This window comes from Schistocerca nitens, chromosome 4, assembly GCF_023898315.1.
Source record: "Schistocerca nitens isolate TAMUIC-IGC-003100 chromosome 4, iqSchNite1.1, whole genome shotgun sequence".
NCBI classification, from domain to species: domain Eukaryota; kingdom Metazoa; phylum Arthropoda; class Insecta; order Orthoptera; family Acrididae; genus Schistocerca; species Schistocerca nitens.
The window spans coordinates 614905800-614930614 of NC_064617.1; the positions used below are offsets into that span (position 1 = coordinate 614905800).

Sequence of the window (24815 nt, forward strand, 5' to 3'; positions counted from 1 at the left end):
TGATATTTGATAGAAAAACGTAAGTCGTAATATAAAGGGCGATCAGAAAGCTTCCGTTCAAGACCGTACAGTCTACATTCGGCATGCGAATCAAGTAAAATCGCCGTGAGCATGGAGTCACTCTTCACACCGACGCACCGTGTTTAAGATAACAGTTTGGTACAACACGGTGTCTCGCTGTGTGAAGAAGTCGGTTCCTACCTGCTGCACATTCTCGTCCGGCAGGAATTGTCGATCCTGCAAGGCCTTTTTTAAGGGGCTGTAGGCGTAATAATCGCATACGAAAAGATTAGAACCATAGGTCTGGTGCTCAAGTCTCTCCCATTTAAGTTGGCGTAACTTCTGTTTTACGACATTTGCGACGTGGGGACGTCCGTTATCATGAAGCAGCAGCAATCAGCACGGAACTTGCGGCATCATTTCACAACAGCGGTTTCCTACAAACATGCTGCCCTATGGGCATCCTTCTTTATCCGATGGATGTCTACCGGTGTTTGTCCTTCGGTAGCTAAGAACAGAAGAACAGCACTTTGATCCTGTTTGGAAGCATTTAGTTAAAATGTCGCCACAGTTCACATTTCCACATTTACCGCAAGCCACACGATGTCGGCGTTTATTTACCCGCATCGGAGACGCACTGTTTTGCGTGTACCTTGCAGCAACGACTTCAAACAGAAACTTTTTGATCATACCTTATATATCTGTATCTTAAGGTAAAGGAATTTCAGTGATGAGAATTTAGGTTTCAAGGAGGAACAAGGCCGAATATATTAGTTTGAGTAGCGAAACGATTTTGTCATAATTTACTGTATCTGCAGAATCAGCCCTAAATGCTTCATTTGCAACAGTTAATAAAAGTAGCATCTCTCAGCTTCTATGTAGGAATTATGTTGTCGCACAAAGTTTCAAGAACTCCGTTCACAGAACTAGTGTGTTGTTAGAACACTGTCAGCGGCAGGAAGAATTCTTTGCAAAGTATGCTGCTCAGGCTCGGCAGATCTCTCGTACTCAACACATTTTACATACCGCCCGAAAAGAATCTAGTAGCTTTAGAAGAGGTGAACGAGGTAGCTACAAAACGGCATCGCCTTTTGCTATCCATTTTTCAGGGAACACCGTTGTTCTAGAAGAAGATATGCAAAGTAAGTGGGGACTCCACTTTGTTGCACCCAATTACATGTTCGAAGATCAGCTTGGATATCGTCCAACAACGTAGACCATATGTGTCTGAGATGCGGTATACTCTTGTACGATTAAGAGAGGACGAGGGAAGTTCAGACCTATTAGGCAATCCGTTGCTATGTCCGCCTATAAGTTAACAGTGAATATGTGTTTGTGGGTTTTCAAAACTGTAGTTTGTGGTTTCTCAAAGAACCATACACGGCTGTTGTAACTACTGACCATTCAGTATTTCGTGAAGGCACCAGAAAGGCAGTTGCGACGTTGTGCTTGATAATTGAAGCAAGACTTAGGAAAATTACATTTTCATTGGATTACGTTTGATAGTGTGAAATGGTGCAATATATTTTAAATTCTCAGAAAAATAGGTGTAAGCTATAAGGAAAGACGAGTAATATGTAGTATGTACAAGAACCATAAAGGAAAATATGAATGGAAGACCATGACCGAAGTGCTCCGATTAGAAGTGGCATATAGCAGAGATGCAGTTCAAATGGTTCAAATGGCTCTGAGCACTATGGGACTTAACATCTGAGGTCATCAGTCCCCTAGAACGTAGAACTACTTAAACCTAACTAACATAGGGGACGTCACACACATACATGCCAGAGGCAGGATTCGAACCTGCGACCGTATCGGTCACGCGGTTCCAGACTGTAGCGCCTACAACCACACGGCCACACCAGCCGGCGAGATGCACTTGTTCCGCTCCTACAATTCAGTCCATACATCGGAGAAGCAATAATGGAAATAAAAGAAGACATCATGAGTGGTTTTAAAATTCAGGGTGATAGGATATCAGTGATAAGATTCGCAGATGATGATGCTGTCCTCAGTGAAAAATGATTAAGAATTGCAGAACCCAATGAATCGAATTAATAATAGACCAATGAGTACACGTAATAGATAAAGAGTAAACCGAAAAAAGACGAAAATAATGAGAAGTAGCAAAAATGAGATTAGCGACAAACTTAACATCAAAACCGGTGACCACGAACTAGACAACGACAATGAATTCTGCTTCCTTGGAAAGCAGACAAGTTAAAGCAAGAAAGAAATCTACCAGTAATAGACATCAGCCTTAACTAGAGGCAGAAATTTGTAACGAGCTCTAGACAGCCCCTATTCAGAGATTTGATTCAGTATTTGTTCATTCCACAGCTGGACAACATAAAACGATTATACTTACGGTGGCGTATCACATCGGTCACCATGCTAGAGTGCTTGAAAAAGAAGCGGTAGTTGCTTCAAAGTCGATAGCAAACAAATGAAAAACAAACTTAGCTGAGCAAAATCTAAATAGTAAGAGAATATCCTTTATATTTCATAACAAAATATTTAACAACTAATGCCCTCCATTGGCAGCACTAGGGAAGCAACAAAATAAATTTTATGGTCTCTCCACCCGCTTGTGACGTACATTGGTAACATTTCTAAGTTACCAGGGTTAGAAAAGAAAGGAGGAAGTCCACGAAGAAGGCTAAGAGACTTTTATCCTCGAAAGAACAGATAACACGCTGTTGGCTTCCTGCTTAGACGATGAATAGTGATGCACGCAGAGCAATTACGGATGAAGTTTAAAGTAAATCGCGCTCCGGAGAGGTGTTTGGCGAGCAAGTGGATTGAATGGAGAAAGGATCAACCGTGGTTTAATACCAAAATTCGGCAAATGGTGAGAAACCTGAGATTGTTTCACTCTCGGTTCAAAAAAGGAAAAAGGAATTTTGAACATACAGCTACTTAAAACAGTCATAAGTTAGTGAAAAATTTTTCCGAGATTTCCAACTCTAAGCACGTCGAAGGCTTGAAATCAGGCAATCGTCGACTATTCAGGTTTAACGGTAAAAGATAACAAGATGAAAGCGAAGATCTAAATTTCTGTTTAAAAAGTCATCCACGCAGGTGGATCATACCGACATACCATTGTTTGAACGTCGCACTACCTCGCGTATGCAGTACACAGAAACTCGCATCCCGGGCGTTGAAAAGCAACTGAAAGAGTTGAAAACAAATAAAGCGACAGCTTTGAATGTAATCACTTTTTTTTTAACAAAGGCGAATGAATGGACCCGTAAAATTACAAATACCCTTAATGTTGGTTTGCTACAGAATTCTCGAAAATATTCTAGGTTCAATATCATAAATTTACTTAAGAGAGAAAAGCTTCTGGCGACAGATCGGCGCGGCTTTAGAAAGAAAGACTCGTGTGTAACTCAGCCTGCCCTTTTCTCGCACGACGTCCTGCGAACCATAGATGAAGGGAAACAGGCACATTCCATATTCCTAGGTTTCCGGAAAGCGTTTGACGCGGTGCCCCGCTCCAGATTGTTAACTAAGGTTCGAGCGTACGGAATAGGTTCTCATGTATGTAAGTGGCTCTAAGACTTCCTAAGTGGTATAAACTAGGTCGTTGTCCTCGATGGCGAATGTTCATCAGAGAGTTGAGTAGCGTCAGGGGTATCCCAAGGAGCTGTATTAGTACGACTGCTCCAGTTATCTATATACGTAAACAATATGACAGACAGGATGAGCAGCAATCTGCTGATGACGCTGTAGTGTGCGGGAAAGAGCCGTCTTAGAGTGACTGTGGGAAGATGCAGGATGGCTTGGAAACAATTTTGATTTGGTGTGATGGATGACACCTTGCTCTAAATATGGAAACATATAAGTTATTAGAAATGAGTAAGAAAAATAATTCTGTCATGTTCATTACAATATTAGTGGTGTACCGCCTGATACGGTCATGTCGATTAAATTTCTAGGCGTAACGTTGCAGTCGGATATGAAACGGAACGAACACGTAAGGTCGGTTGTATTGGAAGCGAATGATTTGCATTGGTTTATTAAGAGATCTCTAGGAATGTGTGGATCACCGATAAAGGAGTTCGCGTACAGAACACTTGTGTGATCCCTTTTTGAGTACTGCTCCGGTGTTTTACTTCACCACCAGATCGGATTAAAGGAAGACATCAGTTCAGAGGCGAGCTGCTAGATTTGTTACCGATGGATACGATCAACAAGCGAACATTATGAAAATGCTCCACGAACTCAATTGGGAATCCATGGAGGAAAGACGAAGTTTAGAGAGCCGGAATTTACGAGAGACTGCAGAACGATTCTACAACTACACCGAACATCTCAAGTACAGACCGCGAAGACAAGATAAGAGAAATCAGTACGATACTGCAGCGCTTGTGTTGTTCAGAAGTACTGTAAAGTTCTTTAGGACATGCATTCATTGGCAGTTGCGAATATAGACAACCATCAGCTGTACAATGGAATGATGACAGTGAAAATTTATTGCCGGCCGGAGTGGCCGTGCGCTTCTAGGCGCTACAGTCTGGAACCGCGTGCCCGCTACGGTCGCAGGTTCGAATCCTGCCTCGGGCATGGATGTGTGTGATGTCCTTAGGTTAGTTAGGTTTAAGTAGTTCTAAGTTCTAGGGGACTGATGACCACAGCAGTTAAGTCCCATAGTGCTTAGAGCCATTTGAACCATTTTTTTGAAAATTTATTCCAGACCGGGACTCGAGCCCGGATTGCCGGCTTATTGCGAGCGGTCTCCTTGCCATTAGGCTATCCGAACACGACTTACAGCCAGACCCATACTTCCATACGTCGTCTACCGTGTGTCTACAACCTGCACTCGTACGTTCATTATGTACAGGGTGTATCAAAAAGAATCATTCGATTTGAAAAAAAATCGTAACTATTTTGTTATTTGAGATATGTGCGTGAACAATATACTGTTGGAAAGAGCAAACACTCGAATTTTACATGGTTCCCGCTAGGTAGCAACAGTGTGCGCCCACTTCTGCTCTAGTGAAAGTGGTGTCGGGACAATAGAAAGCTTTTTGTGTTCTATGTTTTGTGCAGTGCGGGTCCCTAATAACTGTTCAGCGTGACTTTCGTACTAGATAAGGTGTGAATCCTCCTACAGCACAGAGCATTAGACGATAGCATGAACAATTCCGGCACAAATTTTCACTGTCGTCATTCCTTTAACAGCTCATGGTTATTCATATCCGTAAATGCGAATACGCATCATGTAGGAGAAATCAGGGCTCGTACAGAAGCATACAAAATAGATGGTCGTTTTTCCCTCGTTCCGTTTGCAAGTGGAACAGCATAGGAAATGACCAGCCGTGGTACAAAATACCCTCACCGTACACCGTATGGTTGATCAGGAGTATGTATGTATCTAGATGTAGATGACGGAGGAAGATTATGGTGTAATGTCTAGTCAACGATTCGAGCATTAGAGACGGAACACAAGCTCGGATTGGAGGAGGTTCAGGAAGGAAGTCGACACGCCCTTTCAAAGGATCCATCCCGCCATTTGCCTTAACCGATTTAAGGAAATCACGATAAACCTAAAGCTGAAATGTCGTGCAGGAATTTGAATCACCGTTCTCCCTTATATGACCCCAATGTGATGACCACAGCGCCACTTCTATTGGTCCAGCATTAGCAGCGTTTCATATCTACCGACTCTTACACTCTGTAAACGACGCAGGTTAGCGCTAAGGTTGGCCTTTTTCGGCCAAGCGAGAATAACAGATGCAGTCCACTGTGTCGGGACGCGTGAATGTCAGCTGCTAGAATAGAGCTCGCATCAGAGTAGCGGCATACTGGGCGTCGCTAACAGCACGCGGTTGTTTTGGCCTCGATTTTAGCTGCTCAACTGACTCCGTAGAGACACGGCGCCACAGTGAGTGCAGCGGAACGCACTGCAGCCAGCGACGGCGCGGCCGCGAGAGTTGCAGGCGGACCTCGTTCGCCCCGTTGCTGACTCCTGACGTGCCGTACTGCAACGCCCAACGAAACTTGACCCAGTTCGGAGAGGTTAGCCGGAGTAAATAAATACCAGCGCAGCCGCTACTGACAGCTGGCGCCCGGAGTAGGGGCACGCTCTCCTTTCTTCCTCCGGCTGGCACGGCTGCAAGCTAGCTGGCTGGACCTCACCTCCGACCCTATTCTGACACGTATTCCCGGGAACTGTCCTGACGCACTCTAATCCCGCTATACAGGGCCGGTCCCGGTACCTGCCGTGTACCACTTCTGGGTCCGCATCTCACTTAAAAGGTCGCCACAGTGAAACGCTTGCTCTCTAGCACGAAAGAGGATTGTCAGGATTATTGTCGGTTACATTCTGTAATAAAGTTTCATAATCTGACAAAGTAGTCTGAGCACAAAAGATCTAACTATTCTTATCTACATTCATCACTTTTCAATCCATCCTTCTTCAGCCTTTTTCACTATTCTCCAAAATCATATACCAATCCCCTTCCCCTCCTACACCCCCCCCCCCTCTCTCTCACTCTCTCTCTCTCTCTCTCTCTCTCTCTCTCTCTCTCTCTCTCTCTCTTGCTCCCTTAAGTTTTACTAATCTAATTGACGTTGTTCTTTTCCTTGAATGCTCCTCTAATTAATTTCTTCTGCGAAACTCATAAACTCATAAACGCTCCCATCTTTCTCATAACAAACTATTTTTTTTTTCATTTGTGTGAGCCGTATTTGCTTTACACCCATTAAAGATATTTGAAACCCTTCTTTTGTAATTACTAACTAGTTAGAACTTAGTAGTTTCAAAGACTGTCTTCCAGTACGTTTAATAATGTAAAGAAAGCTTCTGATATGAATTTCTCTATTGCCTTGATCGCGTGTATGTACAATGTATTACTAAGTCGCCATCTTCAAAACCAAGTACTACAGGTAGATATAAAGATGGCAGCTTAGTCCTGTCGAAACCAGTAGTCCAGGCAATAAAAAACTTCATATCAGAAGCTTCCTTTACATTGAATTAATTAATTGGTCGCTCTCCAACCGACGTCACGTATATATAACCATCAATAATCATAAGAGACTGACACTTCCTGACAGATTAAAACTGTTAGCCAGAGCAGTCATGGACTGTGCGGCTGGTCCCGGCGGAGGTTCGAGTCCTCCCTCGGGCATGGGTGTGTGTGTTTGTCCTTAGGATAGTTTAGATTAAGTAGTGTGTAAGCTTAGGGACTGATGACCTTAGCATTTAAGTCCCATAAGATTTCACACACATTTTTTTTTTTTTTTTTGTCAGCCAGAGTTGGGGCTCGAACCTGGGATCTCTGCCTTTTGCGGGAAAGAACTCTATCAAATGAGCTACCCAAGCAGGACTCACAACACTTCTCCCTCCTCCCTCCCCCTCCCCACCAAGCCTCCGCCCCCACCCCCACCCACTCAACTTCACTTCCGCCAGTACCTCACCTCGTACTTTGCAAATTTCACAGAAGTAGAATGAGATGTTCACTATGCAGCGGAGTGTGCGCTGATATGAAACTTCCTGGCAGAGTACTCCTACATACCTTGTGGGAGTAGCTCTCCTGGAACGAAGGCTACGGACAAAACTTGCGTTAGCCATAGTCTGGGGAATCGTTCCCGGTTTGACACACTTTTTATCTGCCAGGAATTTTCAAATCAGCGGACACTTCAATGCAGAATAAAATTAATTTTCGAAATGAAGGGGTGAAGATGGTGTTAGAACGCTTTAACAACGATATGGTAGTGCTTTGTGAGATCACACGAAGTCCATAAGTTTCAAGGACACAAAGAACATCGCCCTTTTAACAACTGGAAACCATAAGAGACTGTGTTAATATTTTGATACTCTTTGCCGTCGAAATCGCAGGTAAAATTTATTTAAGTTGTAACTGCTTTCGTTAAGTCATCTCCAGGGAACTAGTTGAAGTACATAAGACAACCAGACCAACAATCTGATTCCAGCTGAATAGATACACTCAGCATTTGCCTACCACTGTACAGTACTTGGTCACCTGCAAAGAGATATTTGTACCACCCGTTTTTAATTATGTATTTTGCTTGCCGGAAGATGGTATAACGAAACAGATTATAATCCAAATAGCTTTTAAGTGCAATTTTGGAATTAACTATGAATACTGAATTACTATACACTGCCACTGACGTAAAACTGAGAATGTTATCCAACATGTACCATTTTTAACACCTTTCTGATAATCAGATTCGACGAAAGTGTGTGCAAAATTATATCTTATCTAAAAATAAGTCTTTAATTTTAGGCCAGTTCCTAAATCAGATATCTGTGAAGACCACATATCTTGGAAAGCTTTCACTTGTGAATACTTTGGAGCCTAAATTCAGGTCATGCCCTCAAAATACGGAGAAACATCAATACGGAAAAGAAAACGAAGGTTTAAATAATTTAGATTGTTGTTGTTGTTGTTGTTGTTGTGGTCTTCAGTCCTGAGACTGGTTTGATGCAGCTCTCCTAACACAATAAATGTGCATGTACGTTTCAGTTACATCGGGAGCACTAATACTATTACTGCCGAAAAAAAATAAGTTAGCTATTTCTTCCGAGTTATGTATAACTTCCAGCTGTATCCAAAGCTGGGTTTTTCGCATGAGAGTACATTTTGCAACGATTTGAGTCAACCTGATAGCTTGTATCTTGAGGCTGATCTCATGAATCTGGGGCTAGTAAAACAAAAGTTATTTTTTTTTCAATTGAATGCTTTCTATACGTGTAAAACAATGATGGAAGAGAATAAGTGACGGGCACAAAACGCAGAATTATTTAATTTCAATTTTGTATTAAACATTTTCAAATTTTTCAACACTCAAAGTTGAATTTCTTTGGGTCCTTTCATAGATCTATTCTTAAAATATTCAAGCTGCATCTATCGAATTACATGCGCGTCTTCAAGCTATCGAAATAGTGATAAAACATATGGGTGCAAAATAATACGTCTCATTTAAGAACAGAAAATTGAAACAGTTGGTGACATTTCAACTTACTTCCTGACGCGTTCTGAGACAGTCATTCTCTACGTCTGTATTACTTTTACAATCCTTTTAGACACGGTAAACAGTAGGAAGGGCGTATTGGAGACGTTTAAAATAGTTTAGCAAGCAAGGTAACTATCTGTTATTACTCAAATAGCCAACTTGAGTAACATCGATAGGAAGTTCTTCAGCTCGAACAGTGACCCATAAATACTTCAAGCATACCGTACAAAGAACTGTATCTCAGGTCGCAACTTTCTATTTTAGATGGTACTGGATGTAGTTTGTATGAGTCATAATAAGTATTGTCGTGTGGGTCCTATGTCACAGGCGGATAGGTCTGGATGCGGGCGGCAACGAGGCGGCTGCGCAATTTTTATCACGGCATTACGTACAACGTGGAACATGGTACCAGGAGTAGTGAGCAATGGCGGTGCTCTGGTGTTTTCTGTGCTTTGTTGGGCAGCGCTGACGAAACATGGTAATACGACAGAATACACGTTTAGCTTTATCGTAGTAGAAAATGTAGCAGATTCTTTGTCAGCATCAACTTCTATACTGCATATCATGACAAGACTGCAACAATACTGCTGGCTCCATAATCATCTCTTTCACGAGGTCCTATTGGAAACTATTATGACAGGTGGCGGGTGCCAGAAAACCTGCAAAAACGGAACCGCTCTAGGATCAGCTTTTTCTCGGTCTGTCTTTGTGTCCGACTCTTAAAAACCCAGATAAACGTATCAGGTTGAAATTTACGTCACATAATAACGTCTATGTCCCTTGTCGATGTAGTAAATAAAACCTTCTAAGTCAATGCAATCAAAAGATACAAACATTTATGTCACATACTTTGATACTAGCAAAACGACTCATTAAAGCTTATAAAGTACTTGCCGTTGACGTATAATCATGAAATTTGGCAAGAAGCAAAGCTTCACAGTACAAGTAAATGAAAAAATTCGAAAATCGTTCATTTGTAACTATATCACAAAAGTTATTCTTTTGTTATAGAGTTATCCGACTCCAAACCAAACGTGAAATTAAACATCAGACGGCATTAGATTACAATCTACATCGGCAAGACTGTATAGAATTTCAGAGGCATAAAAGTAATTCAACACAATAAAAATGTTTGTTTGCTCCTGAACTACTAAGATATTCTTCATCACAAATTTTAACACTGGATGCACACATATATTAATGTTTCTGAGCAGAAGGCTTGTCAGTGGTTAAAAATAAAAATAAAAAAAAACCACACACACACACATTTGAGATCGGTCCTCGTAAGTAGCATCAAACGCCGTGACCACGCATCAGGTCGTGTCCTCTCAATCAGCTGTGTATCTGTTACGAGGTCGCGGTATATGCTGGGACTGACAAGTAAAAAAGTATGTGATTTTAAAGCGAGACGAGGACCCATTGTCGAATGTGTAGTTATTTTATGAACCCCGCATATTTACTGATTTAACCATACAGGTAGAGTGGTGGCAACCTGATGACGATGACAGCATTGCCTCTCGAAAGGTGTTGTCGAATAGAGTAAAGCGCGAATAAAGTGACTGAATGCTACCGACCAGTCGCATCATTAAAATAAAATGATTGTAGGACTGATCGATAGCTTCGACAGGTGAACCGATTCAACGTACGGCTCCCTCGAGCCTTTTCTCTCTTCCTAGTTTTCTAAGAGCACTGCTGTAATCCGGGCTTTTGAATGTTACCGTAGCATAGTACGTTGGCTGTGGTAGCAGCAGGGGATTTAAAAGGTGACGCTGAATTTTGTACAGTTGCGACGTTATTGAAAGAGCAAGGAAATTGTCGAAATATTATCGTGTTATTATATAGTTTATCTCGTTCAGAAATATGAGACATTATTATTCAAAAAGTAGAATAGCCTCCACCTCACGTACACAAAATGGTAGCATTGGATCAAAGCAAGTGGCAGTTGGCTGAGGAGGACAGGCGCGTCGACGGCATACAGCGTGGTACTGACAGGCGAGTGCGAGGACTACGCACGGCGTCTACACGGGTGCACCTCTCGCCTGTCGCACTCCGCGGAGGGGAGGGGGTAGCAGAGGTGGTGCGCTCCAACTGGCTCACCTTAGCGGGTGCTGGCCGAGTTTCTTCCTTGTCATGTCGGCTGCGTCCCAGGCGGGGCTGGCCCCGGGCCGGGGGCGGGGGTGGCGGAGGCGGCGGGGGCGGCGGCCTCGGTGTCGAGGTCAAGCGAGCGATGCGGGGGCGGCGAGCGGTGTCGCGCGGGTCGACGCACCACGCGGCCAGGATCACTTCGCACCTCACTGCACCGGCACGGCGCGGCACCGGCGGCTGTGCTGTTCGCGCAGAGTCGCGCGGACGACTGAAGGCCGCCGCGAGCCGGAACATCGCCGCCCCGCGCCGCCCACAGTGAAAGTTGCGCCGGCCGCAGCGGAAAGCGCCCCCCCCCCGCCCCCCCCCCCTTATCGGAGAAGCTACTCTCTTCCTCCCTCTCCACGCTCTCGGAAGCAGACGCAACGACACTGCCGTTCGACCTCGTAACCGTGTTACATGGGGCGGTCAGTACCACCGCTGACGCAGCCATATTTCTGCCAATAACAATTCCCAGATTTTTCTGGTAACGTTCGGAGGATACAGTAGTCTCGAAAATGGCAATGAACTGTAGAAAACGAAAAATCTATAAACTAAAGCTTGACACCTTCCCTCAGAGACAGTCACCATTCCTCGAGTAATATTTTGTAGGCGTCCACCAAATGTACAACAAATTCAAAGAATTAAATTAGTGCACTGCCTGTATTTTACAGTGTCTGTATAATTCAATGGAATGTTCCTTTATACACGTATGTATATTCGAAGAAACAGACACTGCTGACGATCGATAACAATACTAAATCACTAATTTTTTTCGCAAATTGCTAATATAGTACTACAACACCTATACAGTTTACTGAAAGGATATAAAATTAGTGCCGCGCGGCATTAGCCGAGCGGTCTAAGGCGCTGCAGTCATGGACTGTGCAGCTGGTCCCGGCGGAGGTTCGAGTCCTCCCTCGGGCATGGGTGTGTGTGTTTGTCCTTAGGACAATTTAGGTTAAGTAGTGTGTAAGCTTAGGGACTGATGACCTTAGCAGATAAGTCCCATAAGATCTCACGCACATTTGAACATATAAAATTTGTGTTGGAAGACTCGCTGGATTTCGCGCTTGTCGCAAGCGCTCCTTTTAACCACTTGGGTTATCCAAGCATGCTCCCAAGACCGTTCCAACTCTCCATAAATCCCAGTGATTGCTTCCCACAATGCTCGCACAATTATGTGACTCCCACATAGCGTCAGAAATTTTATTTTCTCATCAGGTTGACTTGGCTTTTGCATGCAATACGTAAGTTCAGTCCTGTAAAATAGAATGTATTTAATGTCAGAGCCATGGCAATCTGACGAGAAAAATAAAATAAATCTCTCCCTACACGGGAACCACAAAATTGTGCGAGCACTGTGGGAAGCAGACACAGGGAGAAATAGGTATTTGGTTTCGTCCTGGAACCACTCTCAGGAAATCAGAGTGGTTAAGGTGGCCGCTCGTGAAAAGTGGTAATCCAGCATCGAATCCTGACCCGGCACAAATTTTCGTATGTTTCCAGTAAATTGTATAGCTGTTGTAGTACCATATTTGCAATTTTGAATTACATTTCATGATTTAATACAGCTATCGATCATCAATAGCATCTGTTCCTTCAGACATGCATGCATTTCCGAAGGAACATTGCATCAGACACTGCCAAATATGGACACTGCGCTAATATTTTTCATGCCAAAGCCAAGGCAACCTAACGAGAAAAATAAAATAAGAGTCTCCATAAGGGTGAATCACATACCTGTCGGAAGCAGACACCGGGACATATATAGATTTGGGGACAGTCTTGGAAGCATGCTCAGGTAGCCGAAGTTGTTACAGCGTCTGCTCACGACAGTTGGAAGATTCAGGCTTGAGTCTCGAGCCAGCACAAATTTTGATATGTCTCCTGTAAATTGCATAGGTGTTGTGGTACAGTATTCGCACTTTGGGATTACATTTCGTGCTCAAAGGATTAGTTTTGACAGTAATTAAAGTTTCATAATAAGTAAATTAAAGAGACGGAAAGGATTCCCTGTGGTACGCAAAACAGGTCGGGACACCTTGGGAGCAACGAAAAAGGCATCCCACTTTTCAAAGAACGCAAAAGCCCGAGATACGTTAAACAGTTCCCATAACGAGGCTCAGTCTCGAAATCGGGCAGGAAGTTCAAAGACATTCTTATCAGACGAGTGGCAAGGCACAAAAATACCTTGATAATTTCGTTTGTTCACTGTTCCACAGCCTCGACACATTTTTCAAAATAAAACATTGTCTGTCTTAGGACGTAAAATTTTACTGTTTTTTTGCCGTTGGCCAATTTCGACTGTACAGCCTACTTGCTTGATATTGACAATATGTCGAAACTGACCAGCAGCAAACAAATGAAAATAATTTACAGCTAATAACTAACAGTGTTTTCTTTTGAAAAACAATGAATGCGGTCACTGCATGATAGCGATGGTAATGTTACCAACGACAACGTCACTAAAGCTAAGTTACTAAGCGTTGTTTTCCGAAATCCTTTCAGCAAAGAAGATGCAGTTAATATTCCAGAATACGAAACATTAACAACTGCGAAGATGAGTAGTTTGGATGAAGATATTTTCGGTGTAGTGAAGCAATTTAAATTAATAAAGGAAAGTAATCCAGTAAAGATAATGCACCAGTTAGGTTCCTTTCAGGGTACACTGATGACGCAGTTCCGCTTTCCGCAGTCGAATACAACCACTCGCGTGATCAAAGATCATACCTAAAGATCGGAAAGTTGCGCAAATCACACCAACCCAGAAGAAAGAAAATAAAAGTAATCCGCTGATTACGGACTTATATAATTACATTCACTTGTACCAAAATTTTGGAAACTATACTGTGTTAACTATACTGTGTTCTAACATTATGAAATTCCTCTAAATAAACGATCTCCTGGCACCAGCACAAATACAAAAAAAAAAACATTTGCTCCTTTAAAACAAAACAGGCTCACTCTTCACACTGGTTATCGATTCCATATTTCTATATTTCCAGAAGGCTTTTCACATCGTTCTTCACAAGCGGCTTCTAATCAAATTGCGTACCTATCGAGTATCGTCTCAGCTCTGCGACTGGATTCTTTCTTTCCTGTCGAAAAGGTCACAGTCCATAGTAATTTGTGGAAAGCTGTTTCACGAAACTAAAGTTATATCTGCGGTTCCCCAATGTACATTAGAGGCGCTCTGCTGTTCTTAATGTACGAGGGTAATCCCAACAGTAAGGTCTTCTATTTTTTTATAAGTACATAGACCTGTTTATTTCTACAATGGTTTACACCAGTTTACAGCTTGAACATTGAGCTATTTTTCGACATAATCACCATTTCTGTCGATGCATTTTTGTAGACGCTGTGGCAGTTTTTGTATGCTCATGTTGTACCAGCTCGCCGCCATGGTGTTCAGAAAGTTAATGAACCTCTTCTTTCACGTCGTCGTCGGAGCTGAATCGCTTTCCGGCCATATGTTCTTTTAACCTAGGGAACAGGTGATAGTCACTGGGCGCCAAGTCAGGACTATAGGGTGGGTGGATGATTATGTTCCACTGAAACTGTTGCAGGAGAGCAATGGTTTGGCGAGCGATGTGTGGGCGAGCGTTTTCATGGAGAATGTGTACGCCCTTGCTGAACATTCCTCTTCTCCGGTTCTGAATTGCCCGTTTCAGTTTTTTCAGTCTCACAGTAGCTGTCAGCGTTAATTGTGGTCTGTTATTCAGCTCCGACGACGAAGTGAAAGAAGAGGTTCATAACTCTCTGAACACCATGGCGGCGAGCTGGTATGACATGGGCATACAAAAACTGCCACAGTGTCTACAAAAATGCGACAGAAATGGTAATTATGTCGAAAAACAGCTAAATGTTCAAGCTGTAAACTGATGTAAAACATTGTAGAAATAAACAGGTCTATGTACCTATAAAAAAAATAGGAGACCTTACTTTTGGGATTACCCTCGTATTAAAACGATTTAGGAGACGACCCGAATTGCTTGATGTAAGGGTGCGGATGTCAGTTCAGTTCCTACATATCCCATATTGGTCTCACTCGTCTCTCTCGGACCGAAGCCCACAGGTGGTGCGAACTATAGATACGAAGATTTGGTCGCCGCTCTGAACGAGCACATGAATTTAATGTTTCACAAAAGAACCTGGATTTACTTTAAACTGAATAATAAATGTATTTTATCTGAAGGACTTTCAATTACAGACAAGGTGGATCAATACTTCTGAACTGTTATGTAGTACTACGGCTATCAGCTTGAAGTTATAGAATAAGTGAAATTCTTAGTTTTTGAAAATCACTGATTCTAATTCTCAAATGAAATCACTCAACAGCAAAGTAGCAATGCAACCATCACATGCAAATCAAACAGGTTAGTTCTGAAGGAGCAACTGCTTTCTGACTGAAAACTGAGTTTAAGACAAATAAGCATAGTCTTAACGATTTCAACTGAAAAAAAAAAACTGACTCGCAGGTTCCTAACAAGGAGATTCAGTTTTCCAGCTGGAACGAGGTGATATTTACTACCGCCTCGCATCTGGTGTGAAATAATCCCGCGCTTGGTTTTGGCAGACTTGGGGCCAGGAAAACTGGATTCACTACATACAGAGACCTTTGGCCTGCTTTTCCTGTAAGACAGTTTGGGTTTCGAACAAAATGCAGGTGGAAATAATTGGGCGAAACACCATTATGCGGAGGGTGCTGAACTTTTAGATACCGTAATCGACGTATTACGGAAAGAGGTCGAAAACTGAAACAGCCCACAAGGCTTTCAGCTTACACATTCATTGGCTGGTGGCACCGGTTCAGGCATATCCACAGTGCTCATTTCAAAAATTCGTGAAGAATACCTAGATAGAATTGTGAATACCTATTCAGTTCAGCCTTCGCCCAACGTTTCCGCCACAGCTGAATAACCATACAGTGCCACATTGTCATTGCGTCATTGAGTGGAAACTACTGATGAAATACACTGTATTAACAAACTATGCTCTGTATAATATCTGCTTTCGAACATACGATGCCCGGTGTAACGACTTGTCGGAGGTTACCAGAACAGCTGAATGCTGATTTACCGATATTAGTAGGGAACCTTGTTCCTTTCCTATGTCTGCATTTTTCCATAGCTGAGTTTGCCTCATTGGCGGCTCGTGGCAGCCAACAATATAGAGCCCTCAATGTTCCAGAGCTTACACGACTAATCGGTACTTGACAGTTGCTGCTATCTTCAGAGGTAGAATACCCACGATAGTAGAGGATGAACAGATGCTCTTCATCCAAAATATGAACAGCAGTTACTTTTTGAATAGATCCCACGTAATGTTAAAACTGCAGTGTGTGACTTTCCAACCCGCCAACTCAAAATGTCTACTGGATCACTGGAAATTCTATTGCTCCTGAGGAGTTGTTCAAGCGCATATCTCAGCAGTCTACTGCTGTTTTCCGTCGCGTGCCAGTTGGACACTGACATCAGGCCGTTCACCCACGAGATATTTCGTCATTTTGTGATTTGCTTTGATCTTCTGACGGCTTTACTAGGCAGCAATCGACAGCATCATCTGCAAACTATACAAGCGCTGCAAATCCCCACGATGGTTTTAGATTAATGTCCGTTCTTCAATACGGGCTTCTTTAGTTTAGTGTAGCATTGGTTTGGCATGAGACGCTCGATCCTGACAGCACTGGCAGGTAGCTTTACTCCCAAGGTACAGGTATCAGGTCACTATAGTATTGTGACATAAGACCTATCAAACTCTTACTCTCACTAATGCACATAACTAACAAGGAGATCTCAGGACAATCGGATTTTTGTAATTTTTTATATTTATGCTATGTGAAGTTCAGAACTCAAACATCCATTGCCAAAAGCAATTCGACACTAGTCTCAAAAATTCTCGAAAAAATCGACTTTGAAGATTCCCGACCATGTTTAGTAGGCTAAAATGAGGCAGAACTTTTTCTTTTTTTTTCGACTAGGAGTATAGCTCTATAGTAGAATGCTCGCTTGCTATATGGAGGAGCCTGAGTTTCATCCCCATCGCAAAATAGTTTTTAAACAAAGGTGTATGCTCTATGAGCATTTCTCTTTAAAGTACAAAACACAAAGGCGGAAAAAAGTCAGTAGCACTCGAGACTACAAACTGCTGAATGAGGCCTTGTTCCATTCACTATTTCTGTCGTTTTAGTTTTCTTTCAGCTGTAATACCTATGTCATTCAAACATGAAGTCTATTATATGTGAACTACGTAACACACTTAATTGTCACTTTTACGAAAAATGCACGTATTCTTATTTCTAATTCATGTCGTACACGAAATACCAGTATTCAGTCGTATCATAAATTCTTAGTTATCGATAGTAAAAATTTGCTAGTCAAGATTGTTTGATAAACATTACAAATTAATTTTTTTCTATCTTTATGTATTTTACGCTTCACGGGAAAGCTCATAGTAGAAGAATCTTTGTTTAAAAATTTCATTTGGCAGGAAGCGAACCCATGCTCCTTCACGTGTCGGGCGAGCACTCAAGCACAGATTCACGCTGCTTCTCGACCTCACTTCAGCGTATTAAACACCGTCAGATAAACTCAAAGTCAATTTTTTCGAGAATTTTTGATAACTGCATTGCAATTCTTTTTGGGAGAGTGATATTTGAGTATTAAGCTTCACTTACTATAAAAGTGAAAAAAACGATAGCTGTGTGCTTCTCGTAACACATAAAAAATGATGAGATAGGTGTCTTCAAATCAGAAAAGTTTGTACTACACACAGTATTTACTACACTTCAAGTTCATAAGAAGCATCCCTACTACGTCTAAAGGTTCATTCACAGTACATTAGCATTCACGGGATTTCACAACTCCACTCGAGTTAGACATTGCTTTTCTGATTCAGCACTGTGGCCATAAAATAATACCCTATACGTTAGATCATTCTATGCAAAACTAACGTGAATCAACAGTTATTAATGTTCGTGCCTACTTTCCGCACTCCGATGCGTTATTGTGCAAACTGCTCCCGCCTTCGACTCATTCTACAGATTTCCTCAGACCAATTGCCACTCTGCAAGTCGTCAGTTCAGCAGGCGCCAAAATGCTCCTACATTGCTACCATCAGGGACATTGTCAAAAGGTGAGTTTAAAACCTCTTCTCTTAGAGTATACATACTGCTACTGTGATGATGGAACCAGTCATGAAGCCTATGGCTATGTTAGGAGTCAGTGCACAATTGGAGTGTTTCGGCATGTCTACCACAATTACAAATCGAACTCTCCTATGTCATTGTGCTTTGAATAGAAGCTCATTATTTTTGGTTGAATTAAATAAAATAAAAATTCCGTTAGGATCGTGGGTCAAAAGGTTAATTCAAAACTTGTGTAAAAGATATTTGATGAGCAAGTTACATTAGGTTTGTTAAGTGGCAGGAGGAACAAGACTTCCGGTCAGGTGAATATAGTGTTATAAATACACAATCAAATAGGGGTAATGCTGGAGTAGGCTAAATAACGAACAAAAATAGGAGCGCGGGTAAGCTACTACGAACAGCATAGTGAATGTATCATTGTAACCAAGATAGACACGAAGCCCACGCCTACTGCAGTAGAACAAGTATATTTGCCATCTAGCTCCGCAGATGACGAAGAGATTGAAGAAATGTATGATGAAATAAAAGAAATTATTGAGATAGGGAAGGGAGTCGAAAATTTAATAGTCATGAGGAACTGGAATTCGATAATAGGAAAAGGAAAAGTAGTACGTGGATGCGGAATGAGCGTCAGGAATGAAAGAGGAAGCCACCTGGTGGAATGTTGCACAGAGCGTAAATTAATCATAGCTAACACTTGGTTTAAGAATCATGAAAGTAGGTTGTATACATGGAAGAGACCCGGGACACTGGAAGATTTCAGATAGATTTTATAATGGTAGGACAGAGATTTAGGAAGCAGGTTCTAAATTGTAAGACATTTCCAGGGGCAGATGTGGACTCTGACCACAATCTATTGGTTATGAACTGTAGATTAAAACTGAAGAAACTGCAAAAAGGTGGGAATTTAAGGAGATGGGACCTGGATAAACTGACTAAACCAGAGGTTGTACAGAGTTTCAGGGAGAGCATAATGGAACAATTGACAGGAATGGGGGAAAGAAATACAGTAGAAGAAGAATGGGTAGCTCTGAGGGATGAAATAGGGAAGGCAGCAGAGGATCAAGTAGGTAAAAAGACGAGGGCAAGTAGAAATCCTTGGGTTACAGAAAAGATATTGAATTTAATTGATGAAAGGAGAAAATATAAAAATGCCGTAATGAAGCAGGCAAGAAGGAATACAAACGTCAAAAATGAGATCGAGAGGAAGTGCAAAATGGCTAAGCAGAGATGGCTAGAGAACAAATGTAAGGATGTAGAGGCATATATCACTTGGGGTAAGATAAATGCTGCCTACAGGAAAATTAAAGAAACCTCTGGAGGAAAGAGAACCGCTTGTATGAATACCAAGAGCTCAGATGGAAAAGCAGATCGAAGCAAAGAAGGAAGGCTGAAAGATGGAAGGAGTATATAGAGGGTCTATACAAGGGCGATGTACTTGATGACAATGTTATGGAGATGGAAGAGAACGTACATGAAGATGAAATGGGAGATATGATACTGCGTGAAGAGTTTGACAGAGCACTGAAAGACCTAAGTCAAAACAAGGCCCCGGGAGTAGACAACATTCCATTAGAGCTAGTGATAGCTTGGGAGAGCCAGCCATGGTAGAACTCTACCATCTGGTGAGCAAGAAGTATGAGACAGGCGAAATATCTTCATACTTCAAGACGAATATAATTATTCCAATCCCAAAGAAAGCAGGTGTTGACGGGTGTGAAAATTATCGAACTATCAGTTCAATAAGTCACGGCTGCAAAGTACTAACACGAATTCTTTACAGACGAATGGAAAAACTGGTAGAAACCGACCTCGGGGAAGATCAGTTGGGATTCCTTAGAAATGCTGGAACACGCAAGGCAATACTGACCCTACAACTTATCTTAGAAGATGGACTAAGGAAAGGCAAACCTACGTTTCTAGCATTTGTAGACTTAGAGAAAAAGCTTTTGACAATGTTGACTGGAATACTCTCATTCAAATTCTAAGGGTGGCAGGGGTCAAGTACAGGTTATTTACAATTTGCACAGGAACCAGATGGCAGTTAGAAGAGTCGAGCGGCATGAAAGGGAAGCAGTGGTTGGGGAGGGAATGAGACATGGTTGTAACCTATCCGCGATGTTATTCGATCTATATACTGAGCAAGCAGTAAAGGAAAAAAAAGAAAAATTTGGAGTAGGAATTAAAATCCATGGAGAAGAAATAAGAACTTTTCGGTTTGCCAATGACATTGTAATTCTGTCAGAGACAGCAAAGGACCTGAAAGAGCAGTTGAACGGAATGGACAGTCTTGAAACGAGGATGTAAGATGAACATCTACAAAAGCAAAACGATGATAATGGAATGTAGTCGAATTAAATAAGGTGATGCTGAGGGAACTAGGTTAGCAAATGAGACACTTAAAGTAGAGAGGATATAAAATGTAGACTGGCAATGGGAAGGAAAGCGTTTCTAAAGAGTAGTAGTTTGTAATATCGAATGTAGATTTAAGTGCCAGGAAGTCCTTTCTGAAAGTATTTGTATGGAGTGTAGCCATGTATGGAAGTGAAAGATGGACGACAAACAGTTTAGACAAGAAGAGAACAGAAGCTTTCGAAATGTGGTGCTACAGAAGAATGCTGAAGATTAGATGGGTAGATATGTAACTAATAAGCAGGTACAGAATGGAATTCGGGCGAAGAGGAATTTGTGGCACAACTTGACTAGAAGAAGGTATATTTTGGTAGGACATGTTCTGAGGTATTGAGACTCATCAAATTAGTATTGGGAGGCAGCGTGGAGGGTGAAAATTGTAGAGGGAATGCAAGAGATGAATACATTAAGCAAATTCGTAAGGATGTAGGTTGTAGTAGTACTTGGAGATGAAGAAGCTTGCACAGGATAGAGTAGCATTGAGAGCTGCATCAAACCAGTCTCTGGACTGAACACCACAACAAGAAGTTCAGAATGCGACGGCAATATTCTACAGAGGACGGTGAGAGACGGTAGTTGACAGGAAACAGTGTGCGTTTCGTCGGTAAAGGCAGTTTTTTGTGGGTCACGCGCCATAGTGAAAGGATAACCATGAAGCGCCTGCAGCAGCAACAGAGATCAGTCACTGCCAGCAGCCAGGACGAGAAGAGGAAGACAGTCACATTTGAAAGTAACTATTTGCCCACCCATTATTATTATTATTATTATTATTATTATTATTATTATTATTATTAACATCATCGTTATTACTCATTTATTAATATATTTGTTTATACTTACGTTTTTTATTAATTTTCCAACAGTGCAGCATGCCCCTGATCTAGTACTAGCAGACCTGCTGGGAACAGGACACACACGTGATCAACTGAACACTGCTTGCTCTATCAGAGAATCAGCAGCACTTAACAGGTGGTCTTTCCCAACCACCTTGCTATTCCGCTCCACCACCACAGACGCCTCAGAAGCTGATATAACTTTCTCAACCCACCGAGCCTCAATTAAGTACCGTGAGAATACTGCTATTCACCAACACATATACATAATTTGACAGCTAGTGGGATCTAAACGTGTGAACGTAGGCCCAGCACCCAGCAGTGGCTTAGATGTAGTTATAAACGTAGAATGTTCGACATCTTGATACTGGGTTTCAGTACACTTTTCTGAATGGGAATATCTGTGCAGCATGGGGGATTGCATTCAGAGGAAGATGACAACCGAGTACAGCGCATCCCATAAACCTATTGACCCACATATGTTCAGAAGGAAGGTGTCCATGATAGATATGTACAGACAATCAATGCTGCAGTTAACTTCAGGAGACACACATATTTATATAAAACACTAGAGTGTTGTTAAGTTACATCATATATACTGTGCATTAATGATTACTACAGACTGAGCTATTAACATCTATCTGTACGTTATAGCTGCATTCTACAGCTTTGTGAACTATTTGTGTCAGTACAGTGTAACTATTAGTCAATTAAAACAAAGTATAAAGGCGTGTATTCATCCTGTGCCAAAGCCTACTAATATTGACCCTATCAGTATGTCTGCAGAAGCTGATTTTATGGATGGAACACCTATGTTATGTTGTTATGCCTATACATCTGAATTCTGTACAGGCCAAATGTAAGGTGTATAGAAAACAATTATTTTTCAAATATTTCAGAACAGAATGACTGAAAAAAATATTGACTGTTTATAAGTATATATAAATAAAAATATTTCTTGCAAAATTATTATTATTTTCCACGCCATCCGTATCCTATCACCAAATGTCTTATTGCCACAGCTCGCTTTAGAGCAGTGCTGCCAGTTTTGTCCACAGATGACCCACGGAAAATAATTCAGCACATAAACGCTTGCTAGTTACCAAGTGTCATTGTCCATGTGCAAGGCTCCAGCCGCCGCCGCTGCCGCACCCACAGCCGCCATCACGACCATTGCAGCTGATGCCACCTCTAACGCTTCTGCAGCCACCTCAGAACCTATCATCGATGTCTCTCTAGTACCTAGCAATAAAGAAAGAGACAGAGGCACCCTACCGTCGATACCCACACTCTAAATACGCCACCTACATGGGCATTCCTTCAGAGGCGACTAACCATATCAGCAAGCCACATTTCGTCCATGTAAGAGGCGATAGGACGAAATAGCAAGTTCAAAACAATTAAACTCGACAACGGCAAAATGGTTCAAATGGCTCTGAGGACTATGCGACTTAACTTCTGAGGTCATCAGTCGCCTAGAACTTAGAACTAATTAAACCTAACTAACCTAAGGTCATCACACACATCCATGCCCGAGGCAGGATTCGAACCTGCGACCGGAGCGGTCGGTCGGCTCCAGACTGTAGCGCCGAGAACCGCACGGCCACTCCGGCCGGATCGACAACTGCACTTGAAATTTAAATAATGCATATGCCACTGACTGCAATGGTAGTACTAACTCTCTAAACTTTTATATTCTAATTGGATTTCCTGCATGATGTGCAGAGGCAGACAAGATGCCGCCAGAGAGAGACTGAGAGGGGTCATCCTTTGGAACGCAGGGGTGGTGTCCTTTCCAGCTCCACAGTGAACTCCATGTCAGTAAAGAGCGGAAGAAAGGTGCTTTGCCGGCTGCAGTGGCCGAGCGGTTCTAGGCGCTTCAGTCTGGAACCGCGCGACCACTACGATCGCAGGTCAGAATCCTGCTTCGGGCATAGATGTGTGTGATGTCCTTAGGTTAGTTAGGTTTAAATAGTTCTAAGTTCTAAGGGACTGATGACCTCAGATGCTAAGTCCCATAGTACTCAGAGACATTTGAACCATTTTTGAACGGTGCATTGTGTGGTCAGACAGCAGCCAGGCAGGCGCTTGATCACGGACCGCCATTGCCAGGGGACAGTGCACAGAGACACAGCTGCATTGTTTCCCCATTCCTCCTATTCCCCAGTCTAACTTGCGGGGCACACCATGTGCCCATAGGTTAACGAGGAAAACTTGTCTGGTGTTGTGAGGGGTTTCAGAGAAGTGCTTTCGGCATCTCTGGGTTTGCAAAAGGATAGGCACTGGCAGCAGATAACATCTTTATAAAGTTACTCAAATCACCACTGATTGACCTTTTTTGGGTGGCTGGTTGCCTGCCAAGTAGGCGCCAAAGGAGTAGGAGTTTTTCTTTTCCATTTTGTTTTCCCACAGTGGCGAAAATCCACAGGCGGGAAAGACACGATCTAAGACTGGTAGATGGCCTGTGACATAGCTCCTGATTCCCACCTCTTAAACTGGTAAGAGTGGAAACGCAGTTGATTGGGAGAATAGTTTTACAGAGCCGCTGGAGGGAAGATAAAAAAAAACTAAAAAAATATGCGATTCACCAGTGCTGGCGTTAAATTCGGTGATTGGTTGGAATATTTTTCGCACGTGAAAAACAGCCTCCAGGCTGAGAGGAACTGTATTTATAGACATTCAGACAGCAGACTCAACTGGAGGAGACTGGAGAAGACGGACTTTGGCTACAGAGATGATGGAGGACACTTCGGTTTCATAGACTGCGAGAGAGGAGACTTCAAATCCAGACTGTGAGGAAAGGTGGACGACTGCCACGAGCTAACGCGATAATTCTCGATGCTAGCCATCTCTGACTCTGGGAAGAACATATTGCAGCAACAGCATAATAAGGCTGGATAGGGGTGTCAGCCCGTTGAAGTATGGAAGTTTTTCTTCAGTTTCTGTGATCTTGCAATCACTGCATATTTGTTATTTAACTTCGCTATAGGATAATAACGATAGGAAATCGGTATAATAAAATTACTACACTCCTTCAACTCAGAACCTTGTCAACAAATAGATTCAGTCATTAACTTGACCTCCTATGTACTGCTTGATTCAGAACAGATTATAATGAATGCTTAATTCCTTCAACATTTAACTTCCAAATTATTGAAAAAATGATGAATATATTTTACTTCTTGATTTTCCTTTAGTAGTTAATGAAACCCATATCCATAGGCAGAATTAAATGAAAGTTTACTGACATCCCCTCAGCATACCGTGCACCGGGCTTCATAACTTATCGCACTGTTTAAATTCCGTGGTGCAAC

The 24815-nt window shown here is 42.2% G+C and overlaps 1 pseudogene; it reads left to right on the forward strand.

Moving 5' to 3' along the window:
- The first annotated feature begins 10897 nt into the window (after positions 1-10897).
- LOC126252472 (tubulin beta-1 chain-like) lies at positions 10898-16580 on the forward strand (annotated as a pseudogene).
- The last annotated feature ends 8235 nt before the right edge of the window (positions 16581-24815 follow it).